The 17,016-nt window shown below is 35.8% G+C and overlaps 1 protein-coding gene across 6 annotated transcripts in view; it reads right to left on the bottom strand.

Moving 5' to 3' along the window:
• LOC105254457 overlaps nucleotides 1–17,016 on the bottom strand; it is a 199,835-nt gene that overhangs the window by 84,564 nt on the left and 98,255 nt on the right. For all 6 annotated transcript variants that reach the window (XR_003123487.1, XM_011263136.3, XM_011263137.3 and 3 more), the window contains one exon: nucleotides 2,316–2,357. The gene's annotated coding sequence lies outside the window, so the exon portion shown is untranslated. The remainder of the gene's footprint in view (nucleotides 1–2,315; nucleotides 2,358–17,016) is intronic.

Genomic DNA, 17,016 nt, shown 5'->3' with positions numbered 1-17,016 from the left:
TCGGCGAATATACCTTGAACAGGGAGAGCGCAATTTTATGACCTCCATGAGAACAAAAGCCGTTGCCGATCCCCCCGACAGTATTCTCTCTCCCTCTAGCTTCGCAAGTGAAAGAAAGTGCCCGTGAGATGAATTTTTTCGTTATAATAGAGCCGTCGAAAGGGTTCAGGGGATGCTGTAACAACAAGTGGCGTCCTAACGAGCTTTTTATAGCGGTTGTGTGCCGGTCCTCCCGTTTGTAAAAACGTGACTTTCTCGAGCGCGTGCCTAGCGAGCTGACTCGCACCTTCTTGACCTGCGAAAATAGCTTTCGGCATTGTTTACCGTCAAGCTCTACGACGAGGTCGACTTGTCGCACGCCGGACGGTAAATTGGGTTATCATCGCAGGATCGCGGGCGTAGTATTAACAACTCTTTCGAGCAAGAAACGTAGCAGCCAAGCCGATGCTTTCACGATAATCGCCGCCATTAGCGTGCGGTCTGGTTCCTTCGAGCTACCAACGGGACACTATGGTTTTTCGCACTGGGAAAATACTCGAAAATAGCTTCGCATATAAATGACTCTTGCAAAGTTTTTCGCCGCAAATGCTGCTTCTTACCTAGCATTTACGGGAGATAAGAAAAAAACACTAATGATAAAAAATGCGTTAATAGAATATCAACTAAAAACAGATAAGAGAAAAACAAGAACTATGAGTTTGTTGTTAGAACTAAAAGTTATGTAATTTTGTGTCGTGTTGTATAGCATGCATAAAGTAACATTAAAACAATGTATTATATTTTTTATAAAGTAATATTATATAAAATAAAAGTCTGTGTATGTTTCGAAATGTATTATCGTAAAAAATTGAAACTCATTATATTAAGAATCATTACGGCAACAGTATTTCAATTACATCGAAATAAATGAGCTTTTCCATATATCAGCACATCATAAATACGGACTTATAACCGTTTTTGATTCGTTAATCAATAAATGATCATATAGGTAATTTAATTCCCGGCAATAACGAGATATTTGACTATTGATTATCGAATCCAAACGTAAATTTTGAGCTCAATTTACAAGTTCGCTTTATCAATTACGAATTTTGCTATGCAGAGAAACTCGACTAAAAATATATTATTTATATAAACATATTATTTAGATAGTATATTATTTATTGTTCATTTTCTCGCTCTTAATATATCGAAACTACAAAAAATCAGGTTAAATGCTGTCGAAGGGAGCAATCTGTTTGTTCATTATTTAATGTTAACCCGCATAAATACGTGCAACAACATATTTCACAGAGAATTGCAAATTTTAAAATCATAAAACGCGGAAAGCCGAAACGGGAGCTAATAGTTATTCTGTTCAAACGAAGCCGCGCGTTTCAACGAATATTTTCTCGTGGGTAAATGTGGAGAATATATTTCAGCATACACAAATATACACATGCACATTTGTACATTGATGTTCTAAAAGTTGCATTTCAATTACATGTAACTGGAAAACAGACAATTTAATTAAATCACTAGCACTGCGGTCGTTTTTGTTTATGCGCGATACTCTATCATATATATATATATATATATATATATATATATATATATATATATATATATATCTCGCAAGGAATAATTTCGCAAAAAGCGCATTGATGTGCATTTTTTCACACGGAAACGGAATATTTTTGCAAAAGAGAACCCGAAAGAAAAACACTAGTTAACAATCTGAGCGGTGCCAGATCGTCGTTGTGTCTATCACGAAACTGTGACAGTATAAGGGTACTAGGGTGACAATCAAAGTTAGGCCGGATATCGACGGATACTCCATAAATAAGCTTTTTTACACCGAATGGGTGACGGCGATTGCTTTCGGCACTTTATCGGATATATCGTTTGGCAGTATGCGGGCATCGAACCGACAAATCCGACTGAGAAATGACATTTGAATTATTCACATTCGATACTACCTTTTTTTCGTTTAAAGCGCATGGCCCTTGCCGCAAGGAAATTACATTTTGCCAAAGAACGGAAATATTCCCGGGACAAATGGGGCCCGTCACGTTGAACCATTTACATTGACGGCAATGCGAGCATATAACGTCATAAAGGAAAATAGCATTTCAATTTTTTCAACGGAAATCGAAAAGTAAGCGACGTGTTGTATATGTGACGTTCCGCAAAATGTAAAATTATTATTATATATAATAATACTACAACGCCGCGCATAACACAGCTATACAATGCTTTATTTGTTCTCGTAGATTTTCTACTCCGGGCTTTGTTTTCAAGACATTTCATAAAGTTCAAACGAAGTTTTAACATACCTGCTCGCAGCACCGTTCAAAAAACATGGTCCAAATATTAACCTGCAACAAAGAAAAAAAATAATATTTTCATAAAAGAGGTTTAAAACACAATAGCATTCTAATTAAATAAATTATTTAAATATCATATCTATGCACAAGATGACACAGTTTTGCATTGCCATCCATTTATATTAATGCAAAGAGTTCCATTACAATATCATTGTGGATTAAATCTTATCAAATCTCTCTGTAAAAAGCTCTCCGTAATCGTTGGACAAAAAGTATGAATATTAGCAAAATATTGAATATCTTTCGACAAGGAATATTGAAGTATCATCCCCTCGTAAATATGAGAAAGCGCATTTCGTTTTACATGCAAATCGCAATCGCAACGCCTCTGAAATGCAAGCTACTGTGACATAGTGCAGTATAGTGTGTTCCATGTAAAAAAAGCTATCTTTTCTCTTCGACCCATTTGTTTCCACTATTATCATCCGAAGTGGATTTAGGCAGTTCGATAATTTTTAGCCAAGACTTTATTATAATCCCATTCTGAACGTCTCGGAACAACGGCTGTAGGATACCGGTCCCAAGCAGAGTTGATTGAAACATTTGCCTCGTCGCGAAACTTGGAGGCCAATCGTCGCAGATAAATCGGATTTTGCAGTTAATGGTTTCCTTAATTACGCCATCCGTCGCCGTCAATCTATAATAAAGAGAGCCACGAAGTTTCCTACTTGTGATGCAAATATATATATATCTATTCTGTATTAATGGAATAAACGTTTTTATTTTTACCTCGAGCAATTGCGTTCAATATCGCTCGAATCTTTTGTAGTTCACGAGCTTTAATTCTCTAGATATTCTGCGGTTAATCTAAAATACACTTATATTCTTTTTCTAGAATTATTTTTTATAATTATACTTATTTTATAATTATATTCTTTTCTCTGAATATTACCAAAATTCGATTACAGCTTCTTTTCTCTTGCAGCTTATAGCTGTAGTATTTTTGTGATATATCATGAATGAGAAAAGCAGTATTCTCCGCCTTCACAATCGCATTCTAAGAAGAATACTTGTCGGGTCTTCGTATATTCATTCATCGTATACGTGCCAGAAAATAGCTTGTATTTAAATAGCGAGTTCTCCTCTCGCTTACCACTCAAATAGCTTCGCATGTACGCCATGCAAATTGTAAAAACTGTATTTCAAAATGAACGCGCCAATATCTGGAATGGCGTTTTATAAATACAAGAATATCTAGTTATGTGTGATAAGTAGGGTACTTTGCGTAATTTCGAATATCATGCAGTAGAAGTGTGTGGAAATTCACCGTTTTAGATAATGAAGCTTTAATTCGGTGAACGAACTGAGACCGAGTGCTGTACTAATTTCATGAACTTTATAAAAAAGAGAGAGAGAGAGAGAGACAGAAAAGAGAAAGGAGACAAAAAAAGAGGAGAAAGGAGGATAATTGCGCTTGTGATGGGAATTTTCGTATTCCGGTTGATAATTCGTTCAAATGGAACGAACGAGTGCGAGGAACGTAAATTAATCCGCTTTAGCGGCAATAGTCGTGAGAAATTGCGACGCCGTCTATAGCGAAAATTTGCCAACTGCGTTGGCAAAGTTGGCGAGTTTTCTAAGGGTTTCCCAGACAATTTTGAAAGAAGTGTCGCTTAAAGCAACGCCGCGTTATATAGGTATATATACGAGAAATATGTTTTATCGCGTGCTTCCCTCGCATTTTCAAATGCCGTCCGCTTGCGTGTGCGTTTTCCGCAAGTGACAGACAACGGTGACACGTGTATTCTAGGATTAGTGTTCTCGCGTGCCGCACTCCGTATCCGTCAGCCAGGAAGAACGTAAGCCCGTGACACGTGCTCCAGCACGTACCTTTCTTTCGGTGACCGCAATAAGGACATGCCGCGTCATAACTCTTGGATGCATAGAAAAGTTGCGATTAGATAAGCATGTTACGTAGAACCGAGTGCTATTGTCTGCGAAATTAGATCGAGTTTTGCGGAAGCATGTCTTGGTCGCCGATCATGCTTACAAGTAGATGGCGAAAGTTACATAATTATATTCAGAATTCAAACGTCATTATTAGGAAGTTGTAGACAGGAAGGAATCGAAATACTCCGACGCCGCAAGTGGATTAGTTAGCGCGAGAATGAAGCTGCATATTCGGAATGAAAGATAAAAAGCTGCATGACTCAATTACGAGTTTTTTTACACGAAATTACGATACAGATATAAATTTGCATAAATCATCGACAATTACTTTTAAAAAATTTACAAAAAACACTCATATAAAGAAATTTAAAGTATCGTATAAGATCAAGTCGAAAATAGATGTGTGTAATTTAAACTAATGTAGGTTGTGCATCGTATATAGCACATCAGAATTATTCGGAATAAATCAATGTGACCTAGATTACACATAGTACGCCAGATATAATCACAGAAAGACAAATTATGTCAGAGTAAGCCAGGATATGGGGGATTAGAACACAATTGAGAGATGTACATATTTAAAAAAAAATCTCCACGTATCAAAATACATGTTTTGAGATCAAATAGAAACAGATAATATATATGCACACAGGAATTATATTATAAATAATCTTCCAAAAGTAAAAACTAGAAACTCTCTCCTCATTCCGCGTATGAATCTTCATTCTCGTACATTACCACAGGTTTTTTCTTTTGTTACAGCGCAACTGTAGCGTATTCGAAATAAATGTATGCGAAACTATACAGCACTTTAAGCTTCTACTTTCTATGACATGCTAAGTTTCTTATTTCAGAACAGAGTTTTGGACTTTAAGAAAAATGTATTATATTTCGAGAAAAGTGCTTATTTTTATGTAACTCGCGAACTCGCTCGCATCAAGATGTCGAGATCTTAAAAACCATCAAGCATGTCGAAATTGTAATAAAGAGTCCTGCGCGGATGACATCGAAAATTGCAAATGTATCGGAGAAACAACCCGGGGAGGGGACGTCTATCTATTAATGACACAATTCGCAGGCTCGGTTTCCTCCCGACGTGTCGATCACCAGTCGGTGCGGCTCGACACTCGAATAGTTTGCACGACACAATTCGTATCTCGACGACGAAGTTACGGGATTGCAAAGCGATATTTATTATCCGTGCCGCTATCGCGCCGCTCGACCGGAATTGCCGCGGTGCATGTAACGCGCGCCGCCTCTGCAAATCGATGTCTTTCATTACTCCGTTACGGCGCGACGTCTTTGAAAAGATTTGGCCGAGTTTCCAGATCGTATCTATCGGACTCCACTATTGCCGGTCTATATTTTGCAACGCGCAGATAGACATCTTAATTAACGGTTACACGAGAACCTCGTGCCCTTCTCCATTAAGTCCGAATTAAGAGTCAAGCAACAAATTTCCGGTATAAAATAAAAAAATACCTTAACCTTTATAAACTTGAAGAATTTCTCCAAACAAATTTTGAAGCTAATAATAATTAATAATAATAATAATTAATAATAATAATAATAATAATTAATAATGCATATTAAAGTCGTGCTGCTAACATCTCCTTATTAAATTATTTAGATTTTTATTCATGTAGATGATTATTATATGCATATTAATATTTAATAACAATAAATGCATTGTAAAGTCGGCCCGAATTAAAAGTCAAGCAACAAATTTCCGGTATAAAATAAAAAAATATCTTAACCTTTATAAACTTGAAGAATTTTTCCAAACAAATTTTGAAGCTAATGTCGTGCTGCTAACATCTCCTTATTAAATCATTTAGATTTTTATTCATGTAGATGATTATTGTATGCATATTAATATTTAATAACAATAAATAAAGCAAAGATTTTATTTGAAGAGAATAATGATTTTCATCATTTATCGTCGAGGCATCTCGCTTGATTCAACGCCTCGCGACATGGCGAGTAATCGATTATACGGCTTGCAGAATTTCGCCACGATCCTGCGATTATCTAGAATTCTACCGTGTGACAGCGAGGTCATTCTTTACATACGTAATCATGAATAAATAATCACACATCTTCGTGCATCGAAAAAGCTCGGTTGAAATGATCTAATCCGAACAATGGTTCGTCGTATCGCGTGGCACGGCATTCATGACCGCAATGCCACTTAATGACAGTGTCGTTATACGGCTTAGCTTTATTACAGTTACCCACCCACGCGTTGTTCCAGCCCCCATTGAATTTTCATGAACACGTTAGAAATATAATATAACGCGCTGTTAAAGTTCCTGCGGTTTTATTGCAGAGTCGCGATACACAGGATCACTGTATTATTAAAAATTCCGCCATGACAGAACACATTTACAATTTTGTCGTCGTGTACCATTAGCCTAGCTATCGTATAGGAAACTACGCATGGAACGTCCGACCTGAATTGTATCAGATAATCGATTAATCTGAATACGATTAGTATTCAGACAATTGCTTCACAAAGTCGTATAATGTTCTCGAGATCACATAGCATCACCTCATTACGTTTCAGTCTCTGTACGCGTGAATTCGTTTAATGCTTCAATAGTCAGAGGTTGAAATAATTGAGATGTAGCCGTGTGTTACCAGCATAAATGCGCGCACTCCGCAAAGAGATGAGAAACCGGATCGGGATATCTAACTAAAACGAAAGTCATTTGACTGCAATTATATCGCGATTAGTGCATCGGGAGGCGTAAAAATCATTCGATTTCAGTCCTGTTCACTGAATATTGGAGTATAATGAGAACTATAATAATGCATTGTGCCAATACAAAAGAGAAATCCCAGGTATACAGCGCGTTATCGTTTCTCTCTGTGATATTGTACAATTGACATAACGTTTTTTTTTATGCGCTTCGCATTTAACTTATTTTTCAAGGGACTTACTCTTCATTCTCTCTGACAAGTATCATTAAACGGAAGGAACGTGAAAATGGAAAGAACGTGAAAAATAAAGAGAAATCGAAGAAATAATATTATACATTTGTGACACACTTATCTTCGGCGCCGAGATTATTATTATTGCATGAAAGGCCTTCCGATGAGAGCTTTAGGTCATCAATTTACTTGGAATACACGCGCCGATAGTAAAATATATAGTCGTTTTTAAGAGCAAACGCATGTCGCGTGGCATAATGCAAGGCCTTCGACTCGTAACATGACCGAGAATCCAAAAAAGAAAATAACGCCAATATCCAATCCTTTCTCGTATACGCTTCACCGCTCGCGCAGCAAGAAACTGACTGAAGCGAGCGAGGCGAGCTCGTGCAGTTACTTGGTTCGTTTCCTACGTACTCTATCTACTTTCTGAGAAGCCCGAATTCACTTCCGCGTCGGGCTTTAGCAGGCAATTCTTGACTCTGCCATCTCCCCCGTTGAAATACTTAATCAAAGGAGAGCAGGGGTCGAACTTTGAGACAAACAGAACGTGAGTTCATCACCGAAGGCAACAATTGACAGCGGACGATGAAGCAAATTGCATCGCTATTAATGGGAACGAAATTGACACAGACTGTACGTGGGTCCCAATTCTTCTCGAGTAGCGTGCGTAATAAATTAGCGCATCCCTCTAATGTGTCTATGTGCACTTGTAAGGTTCTATCTCTTGGTAAGACCGCATCAGAGATCGTTCTCTCTAGTACTCGATAATACTCTTCCACGATAAATACGGGACTGCTACTTTGTATGCCCTCCCGATGACAACATGATGTTCCCCCACGAGGTCAAAACTTACCTCGTCGTTAAGGCAGAACGTGAGTCTTTTGTGACAGGAGAAGAGCGATCGTTACGAAGAGACTGTTACGCCGATGGTTGAACGCCAATTAATGGTACGTCGCGGGACTTTCACCAAGTTGATCGTTTCTGCCGATGCTTAAAGAGTTACGACTGCGAGGCGTGTTTGCGATGTGTAAAAGCGAGCGTTAGAAACGTGAATAGTTTCACAAGCGAAAGAAACGCTCTCTCAACTTTTCTGCCTTAACGTTTAATTCGCCAAATGTATGACTCAACTAATTATATCGCTAATTTCTCATTTCCGGAAATGACTCTATCCACTCTTCGATATTTACTAAGTATTATAAGTTTTCATTTCTCTTTTACCTCGAGTTGTGCAATAACATTGTCATCAGGTGTTTGCTATTAAATTAATCATAAATAATACAATGCGATATCACTGCGTTGCTAAAAAAAAAGGCAAACTATCAATCCTGAATAATGGAAAGACAGTTACATGTGGGACGTGCTAGATTCTCTTCTAAAGTCCAGGTGCATTCCCCAGATACCACTTTACATCTTGCTCCACAGGCTTGTATTAAACATTTACTCTGCAGAGTACGTGTTGGACCTTCGCACGAACCGTCTTGTGTGCATAGGTTCTCACCCGTATACTCCTCCCTCCTGTTCCCTCTGCCACTTTCTCTTCTTTATTCACTATTTGAATAACAAAATAAATTCAAATGTCATATGCCTTTAAATACACAAATTATCTATACGATATTGAGCTTTATAAACTCGAAATTCGCGTGGCACTATAAAATGAAGTTAAATTGCATCACCCAGAGTAGCTTTATGCATGTAAACATCGATATCACGGATTAAATAATGGAATAATTACAAACTTTAAAAAAAATATATAGAAATTAATAAATTATAAAGACCTATCAATGTGCGCTTTCTTTATCGCAATCAATAAATACGAATACAATTAAATTGAATTGTAAATTATCTCGATTGAATCTATAATGATAAAAATTCACATATATAATTTAAAAAATCGCGAAATGATGTAATTAGAACATCTTAATTAAAATGATAGAATTAAGTGTAATTCTCAAAAAATTCGTTTGCGACTATTACCCCAGAAAACGCAAAACGTGTGAAACGAACGTGAAATTTCTCGAGCGGAGTCGCCGACAATTCTATTTTAGACTACGCGACTGTAGATACGAAGCTGCTACGTATTGTACGCCTACATAGTAACTTCCTAAACTCGTGAATTAGAAATGCCGGTAGAGCTCGGTGCGAGCGTACGACAAACCTGCGAAGATATTTCGTGCAGTTTCCTTACGCTCCCTAACGCTATATTCTCGGAGGCCAATTGCGAGCAAGATTGCTGCTGCAAAAAGTTCGTTGCATCCCTATTCTTATACACGTCGTGGAAAATTAAATGAGATGAGTTAGAGAACATTTTTTCTCCCCGAAATGATTTCATGAAACGGAACATAGATAAATTGCAACATTTCCGACTATGAGAAATATAATTAATTGAGAGATAAATTGATAAATTGAATAATTTCATAATTATTTCAAGTAATTATTTTGTTAAGCAAATAATTATGATTCACTTATTACGTATAAAGTACTTTAAGGGTATGAATTGCTAATGTAACGAGAATGAGAATAGTTATGAGAAGAAATGTGTGTTGAATATTGTAGTGTTCTCTTGAAAATAAAGGTAATAAACGTGTGGTGATATCGTACAAAATGTAATGTGCCCCATTTTTGGAAACAATTTCCGTACGATTACGTTGTTTCTGTAATATTGCACAAGGGGGCTGTTTCGCGGAAAGACTGTACCCGTTATTCAACACAAAACATATTTTTCCACTATTGAAACTTGCGCAATATAATGTTCCTCTTCATACAAATAGAAAGAAAACACAGATCAAAAACAACTATCAATATGTATTGTCAAGGGATTAATTTTTTAAATTAACAAATCAAACATCTTATTCTCAAATGTATAATTTGATTATGTTATATTATTGTTGTATTTTGTTTGAATATAATTAGAAAAAAGATATAATCTCAGTATATCTGTTATTTTTCGTAATAAATTGTGAGTAACGCAAGAATCTCGCCATACAAATTAAACAATAAGATTTCACGCGACGATAAATCAAATTACCTTTCTTACAAATTTAACACCGAAATTTTCTGCAGAACAATCATATCTTTTCTTTGACTTGATATTAATCCAACGAGTACTTTAAGAATTCTTCTCAGAACACAATCTCTCATAAGGCAATCGCTTTGATGGCGCAATGTGCGCGCCACTATCGAAATTGACTTTGTATGTTTGGCGATGCAGGGACTTGGATGTAATTTATATTTCTGCACTTTCTACGGACAGATATTTTACTCAAAGTTTTTCCGCGATGGGACCTTCCCTGTCCACTTCTTTGGCATGTACATAAAACTTTCGTTCGACTTCACGGTCTGGGTGCACACATAGCATCAATATTTTTACATCTATCAGAGATCATCAACCTTAGTTCGCAAACTACAACTTTGCCGACAACTTGTCTTGGTCTTTTTTGGCAATCGCACTTATTTGGTCATACAAACTGCTATAAATATTGTAATTGCTGCAAATATTATATTGTTTGTAAATATTTGAGCAAAACTTTATAAGATATTCATTATCACTTTCTCTTGTTTTTTGTTTTACACGAAGAAAGACATGACGATTTTCATAAAATTTATTATTTATCAAGTTAATATATTATTTATTAAATCAACATGAAGATGTGTCGAGCGAAGTTATACATTTTCAGACGCGATACATAGCATCTCGTGCGAAATTTAATTTAAGTTAACAGTACAAGTGTGTCTAAAGTTTATGTACTTACAGAATAATATTTGATTTCGTATTATATATGAAATCAAATATTGTTCTATAAGTACATAAAGTTATACACGAAATGAATAAACGACAAGATATATATTTAAATATATATTCGCGAAAATCCGCTAATTAATTTCAATTATGTTATGTATTATTTTGCATTCCAGCAACGTGAGAGAAAAATCTAATTCCTTTAACAAAAGATACATTAATAAAACGGATTATTATTACAATATCAATTATTATTATAATATCTGTGATTTTGGTTATGTAATATTATGACTTTTCATAATTTTTTTATACATCGCTACTTTTCGTTAGATATATGTATATTGTTAAAACCAGAAGTAATGCACAATAGAGGAAAAATATTTGATTTGCTCAGAATCTCAGAGACGCATCTGGAGTTAAGCCAAGCCGTTTTTCTTTCATGATATGTGGTGGATACGTAATTTTTACTCGCGAGAAGAGAAAGAATAAAACGTGAATCAAAAAAGAAAAATGACAGCAATAAGAAAAGACAGAATTATTGATGTTATCGCCTTTGGTAAGATTAGATTTGTTCTGAGATACTAACACATCCCATTTTACAATTTTCTTCGTTGCGTAATTCATACATATGCATTGAGGAATTATTAAAAAAGACTTATATCGGATTTTTAAACCATCATATGATAAATCACATAATCCGCGTAATTTACGAGGGAAATGCGCAAACTCGTGTAAATTAAAGCAATTCCAAAGAAGAAGAAATTACTCTCGGGGAAAATTGTGTCTCGGTATGCTTTTGCATTTTCTTGCACGAAACGCTGATATTGTTAGTGGATATTCAAATTTTACGCTCCGCTTCAACGATTTCAACCTTTAGTAAGGCGCCTTTACTAGTTGAGAAAGCGAAATTGGAATGAAATGAAGGGCGGATAGAAGGCACAAACGAATGAAAATGGAGGAAATACGTCCGAAATGTCCTTTTGTGGCGCAGACGGCAAATTACATAGAAAGTAGTCTAAATAAAAGAAGCTGATTATCTAGTGCTACAATATATTTCGATGAACTTTCGACGAATATTTGAAATCGCAACGGCCTGGCATGGCCTTTGAGCGATAGAGAAATTGCGGTGTAAGTATTTCTCAAAGGGGTAGTATCTAAAGTACCTTAAGTTTGAAGCTCGCTTACGATCGAAGACTCGGATCTCGGATCCATATTCCACGCAAGTTCGGTACTCGACAAAGTAGTTAAACTTGACTGGAACTCGACGTCGAAACGATAAATGATTAGGGATCGCTTTTGCAATGACCGCCAGTGATTCATATGAGCGGATGTTAAATCGAGAAATGTCAAGTCTACTATAAATAATTTATTCAAATTATTTGTTATTAATATATTAACGTTACTAAAAATGGTTGTCATAATTTATCAATTTATTAGAAAGCGCTTATGAAGACATTTTATTTTTATTTGTAATTTTTCATGAGTTAAACTTATGATATTTCCATTTTATTTTAGTCTACTTTTATCGACTTCTTAATCTAACGGAAAAATATAAATATAAATATTCGTATCTCTAAGAATCCTATTTTTAAAAACTATGTTTAGTAAGTACATTCACTCCGATCCGCAAATTTGTGAAACTACGAGTATACGATACGTAATAATTTAGTAGCAACGTCGATTGATTTTATTATACGATCGATTATCGTCTTGTGTCGGTATCCTATTTTGCCCACTATTTCCTTTTGGAATCAAAAGTTCGCCTATAAATTACCGTAATTAGTGTCGACCATTATCAATCGTAATTCGATCTACACGCGCAACACCGTAATGGGAAAAGTTTCGCGGCGACTTCAAAGAGAAAGATGATGACTGTATTAATGTTACTTTGAACATTAGATGTTGATGCAATAATATTACCGGTTTTACATCTACGTAAATGCTACGTACGAGATTGATGACAGAATATGCATTGGAAGAATATAATATATTCTCCCAACGTATATGTACGAAAGATTTGAAAGAAGCAGTCTTTCGAAATTACTAATATTAAGTTACTAATGACGTCGTGGGTGTTAACAATGAGAGCGGCTTTCTTTAATATGCAAGTCGTGCAATAGAATACATCGGCAGCGAGTTGAGATGCAAGCTTCGCGAGATGCGAATTATTAACTAAGGCATTCAGTAATGTATCATGTCAAAAGAACGCTTTATCATGGATAACGTTGAAACTGCAGGGTCTCATCATTATCTCGCGATAAACATTTTGTAATTAAGAAGTAACAGTAATAATGATCTCTTTCTCTCTCTCTCCCTCTCCCTTTCACTTTCTGGACTTGTGATACAATTAGAAATTAAGGTGGAGTTCTAATAAGAACCATATAACGTTTGCTTGACTTGGTATTATTGGGATCTGATATTATTGCCTTATTAGTACCAGAGTAAGCTAACTATAACACTGTTCCCTTATGAAGTCCATAATCAGGTTATAAAATTATATTAGGTTTTTATAAGAGAAATATATAAGGCATTTTAAAAGAGAAATGATAACAAATATTATATATTCCTTATCAGATCTTTATTAAATTACCTATCCATGGATCTTATGTATTTCCTTCATGTCATAACCATAAATATACAAATATTCATTTTTTGCATAAAGAAATAGACTGAATAAAGGAATAGACTGAGGAAAGAAAGAAATGATACTCAGCTACTACTTTAGTCAAAAAGAAAATATACACATATATAGAAAGGACGATATATATGTATATATATCACTGCATTATATATATATATATATATATATATATATATATATATATATAAAATAAAATAAATTAACCTATAACATCATAAAATTAATATTTATATAAGATTAAGAAGAATGTTTTCATTTATCAATATGCACATGGAAAATAAAAAATTATTTAAAAAATTATTATTAATTTATAAGAAATTATTTGAATACACACACACGCGCGCGCGCGTATATACACGCATGTGTGGATGTATGCATATGTATAAAAAAATCTATATTGACCATTTCATATACAAAGTATTATATATAAGGCGTCAGAATCACGTTGCCTGTGATTTAAATGACCATTCACTGCCACATTTACATATATAATGTATGTTTTCGCGAAATAATACCATCGTAAAGCGTTACAGAGCGATTTTATTCCGCAGAATTTTCCTCGGGACAGACTACGAATATACGTTCTCCGTCTCCGAAATTCACCATCGTGAGTAGCATACATGTTCCGTAAATTTGAACTGACGCGTGCAATGCGCTACATGTTCGTATATACATACGTGCTTTATACCTGAGCCACAAGAGACGCAAGGCGCCGTCTGTCTGTGCATTTTCACGAAAACGCTAACCATTTTGCATAAATCTTTCGATGTAAATTGCACATTATCTTCTAAACATTATTTGGCTATTCATACCAACTCGGATGTTAATATTAGACAAAGACAGATGTGCAAAATTCCGCAGCTACTCGCGTGAGTGTAAATTATTTGTCGTTCCTCATTTCTCTTTCTCTCTCTCTTTCTCTCTCTGTCTTCTCTTTAGAAAATTTTCTAGAGAGAGAATATACAGAACTATTATCAAAGATTTAATTTTTTTCATTTTTTCCCCAGTACTTCACGATGGTATTTAATTTCCCTGATTTTTTCGATATTCCAAGTTATGCTCTTAATTTTCTTTAATTAAAGACATTAGGAATAACAGAGTCCTTCCAAGTGCGATAATTCATCAACTTTTTGCGGTAATATTTCTCAACACGCTCGCGATCAAATGATTCGCGTAATAGTAAAAGCGAGTAACTAAACTTCGCACGGTGCAGTTACGTCGTATGAATTTTCACTCGAGACGAAGGAGACGCGGTTCACGTAATGCGAATAGTAATGCAAGCGACTAAAGATCCGCGTGCGCGATCCACAGAGCTTCGTGAGCAGAAAAGAAAGTCGAGAGGGGTCGCGGGGGGAGGAGACAGGTGAACAGCCGTCATGCTTTATCGTGCGCCGCGAGAACTCTGTTCCATCCTGTCCTCGATAACGATAAAACGCCTGTTTCGAGATATATTCAGCCGGTCCGATGATCCATCATTCCAGCATGCGTCGCAACATGCGATCTCCGCGCGTTATGCAATGGTGTGCACGCGGCCGAATACGGCTCAGGGAGGCTGAATCGAGTGGAAGCCGGAGGCCTCTCCGGAGCTCGTTGCTGGATTTTGCTGATGTTGCTTGGCCCTAGCTCTGCCGCTGTACTGACCATCGTTCGTCGGCCCGATACGAGAGCCACGTCTCTCCCAAATACAATGCATAGAAACGCGGTCGGGTTACGTATAGCCCGGCCGAGCAGGCTCGTTTATCACCACTTCCCGTGATGAAGCTGTTGGCTTAGCCAGGCCCCTCTGCATAGGCAAACTGTCCGCCTTATCTCAAATCGTATAACGTCTTGTTAAACTTCTTCCATTTTCCAACGCGAATATTTCGCGCGAAAATCAATAAAAAGGTCAATAAAAAGAAAGTAGATTGCGATTGGCAAGCGCTGTGTTGTTTCCAAATGATTGAACCATTGTTCAAATTAAATATTTGTAATCAAAATATAATTCCGAGAGATAAGAAATAAGAAAATTTTCGAGAGTGAAATTTTCATTACAAATATATACTAAAGAATATCTATTTAATTGCTTATTCTATTGAGAGAGATTCGTCTCTTCGTCGTTTCTAAATAAGAATTCGTCTAAATTATCGTAAAATATTATTTTCAGATATTTTATTGTCTGTGATGTATTTATACATGTCACATTTGGGATATGTGTCTTATCGCAAATTGCTATTATAATTTTCTTGAAATTTTGTCAAAAATAAAGTACTTAAATTGTATAAAAATTTATCATATTATTGTTTTTTCATTATTCTTTATTCAAATTGATTTTGTCTATGTATCCATAAAATATAAAATCCAGTCAGAGTATCAAGAAAAGTATATATAAACATTTTTTTATCTCAATATATTTTTACACAATATGAAATACAAAAAAGTATATTAAAGCAATATTAAAATTGTGATTCTTAAAACATGTTATCACGATTATAATTCTGACAAATATTTAATTATTAAAAAAAAATACGTAACAGTTATAGATGTGATTTAAAATCGTATTTTTAAGGATGTATTTTTAATAATTTTTTATTTCGCTTTTCTTTCTATCATTACACGATACACGACTAAAATTCTATATTTTATATCGATAGCGATATTTTGTCAAATCGCGGGATTTAGCACGAGATCAGCGACACCGCCGTATGCCGCTGATATTTTTATAAGCCCCGAGATCATTGTTCAACTTTTATCGGTTACGTTTTTGTTAAACTTTCCCGTGACTATCCACAGTCACGCGTATACTTTGATAGTTGCACAAGAGGCACGCTTGACACGCCGTTGCAAAATTATTCGCCGAAACTTTGCGACAATTATTTCCAAATCAAGGCAACAGCGGCTAGAAACAACGGGGGCGCGAGCAAGTAATTCCGGAGAAAGTTCGTGGAAATAGCGGTTGCGCTGGGCATGCAACTATTACGGACTTTCCAAAAGAGAGAAATTAGGGTGAAAAGCTTCTCGAGAGTACACCTCATACTGCTATGGTTATCGCGCGTTTCTTTTTCTCGGTCCCTCGCATTCGCACGTGGTGGCTGCTGTGCCTTACATTACGGAATTCTGACCACACACGCACTGGCGACCACTGAGGGCTATCGCGAAATAAATTAAAGCTTGCGGAAAGAATCGCGGTTGCTCCCAACATTTCGCGAAAAAAAAACATACGCGAAAAAATATACATGCAACTGACTGTGTTTGTATACCTCTGCTTTCGCCGCCATTGCTCCATTACGATTTTTATCGTCAGTGGAAAATAATAATTAAATGTATTTCTTAGGAACATTAATCGAGATATTTTTCTCAAAAAATGTACTTAACTGCGTCAATTTTCACGCAAGCTTTATAAAGAGCTTAATTAATATAGACTCAATTTTCGCGATTATGAAAGCAAGCGCAGTGATGGCAAATTTAGT

The sequence above is a fragment of the Camponotus floridanus genome, unplaced genomic scaffold (assembly GCF_003227725.1).
Source record: "Camponotus floridanus strain SB8 unplaced genomic scaffold, Cflo_v7.5 scaffold61, whole genome shotgun sequence".
NCBI classification, from domain to species: Eukaryota; Metazoa; Arthropoda; class Insecta; order Hymenoptera; family Formicidae; genus Camponotus; species Camponotus floridanus.
This window is presented reverse-complemented; position numbering and strand designations above follow the sequence as displayed.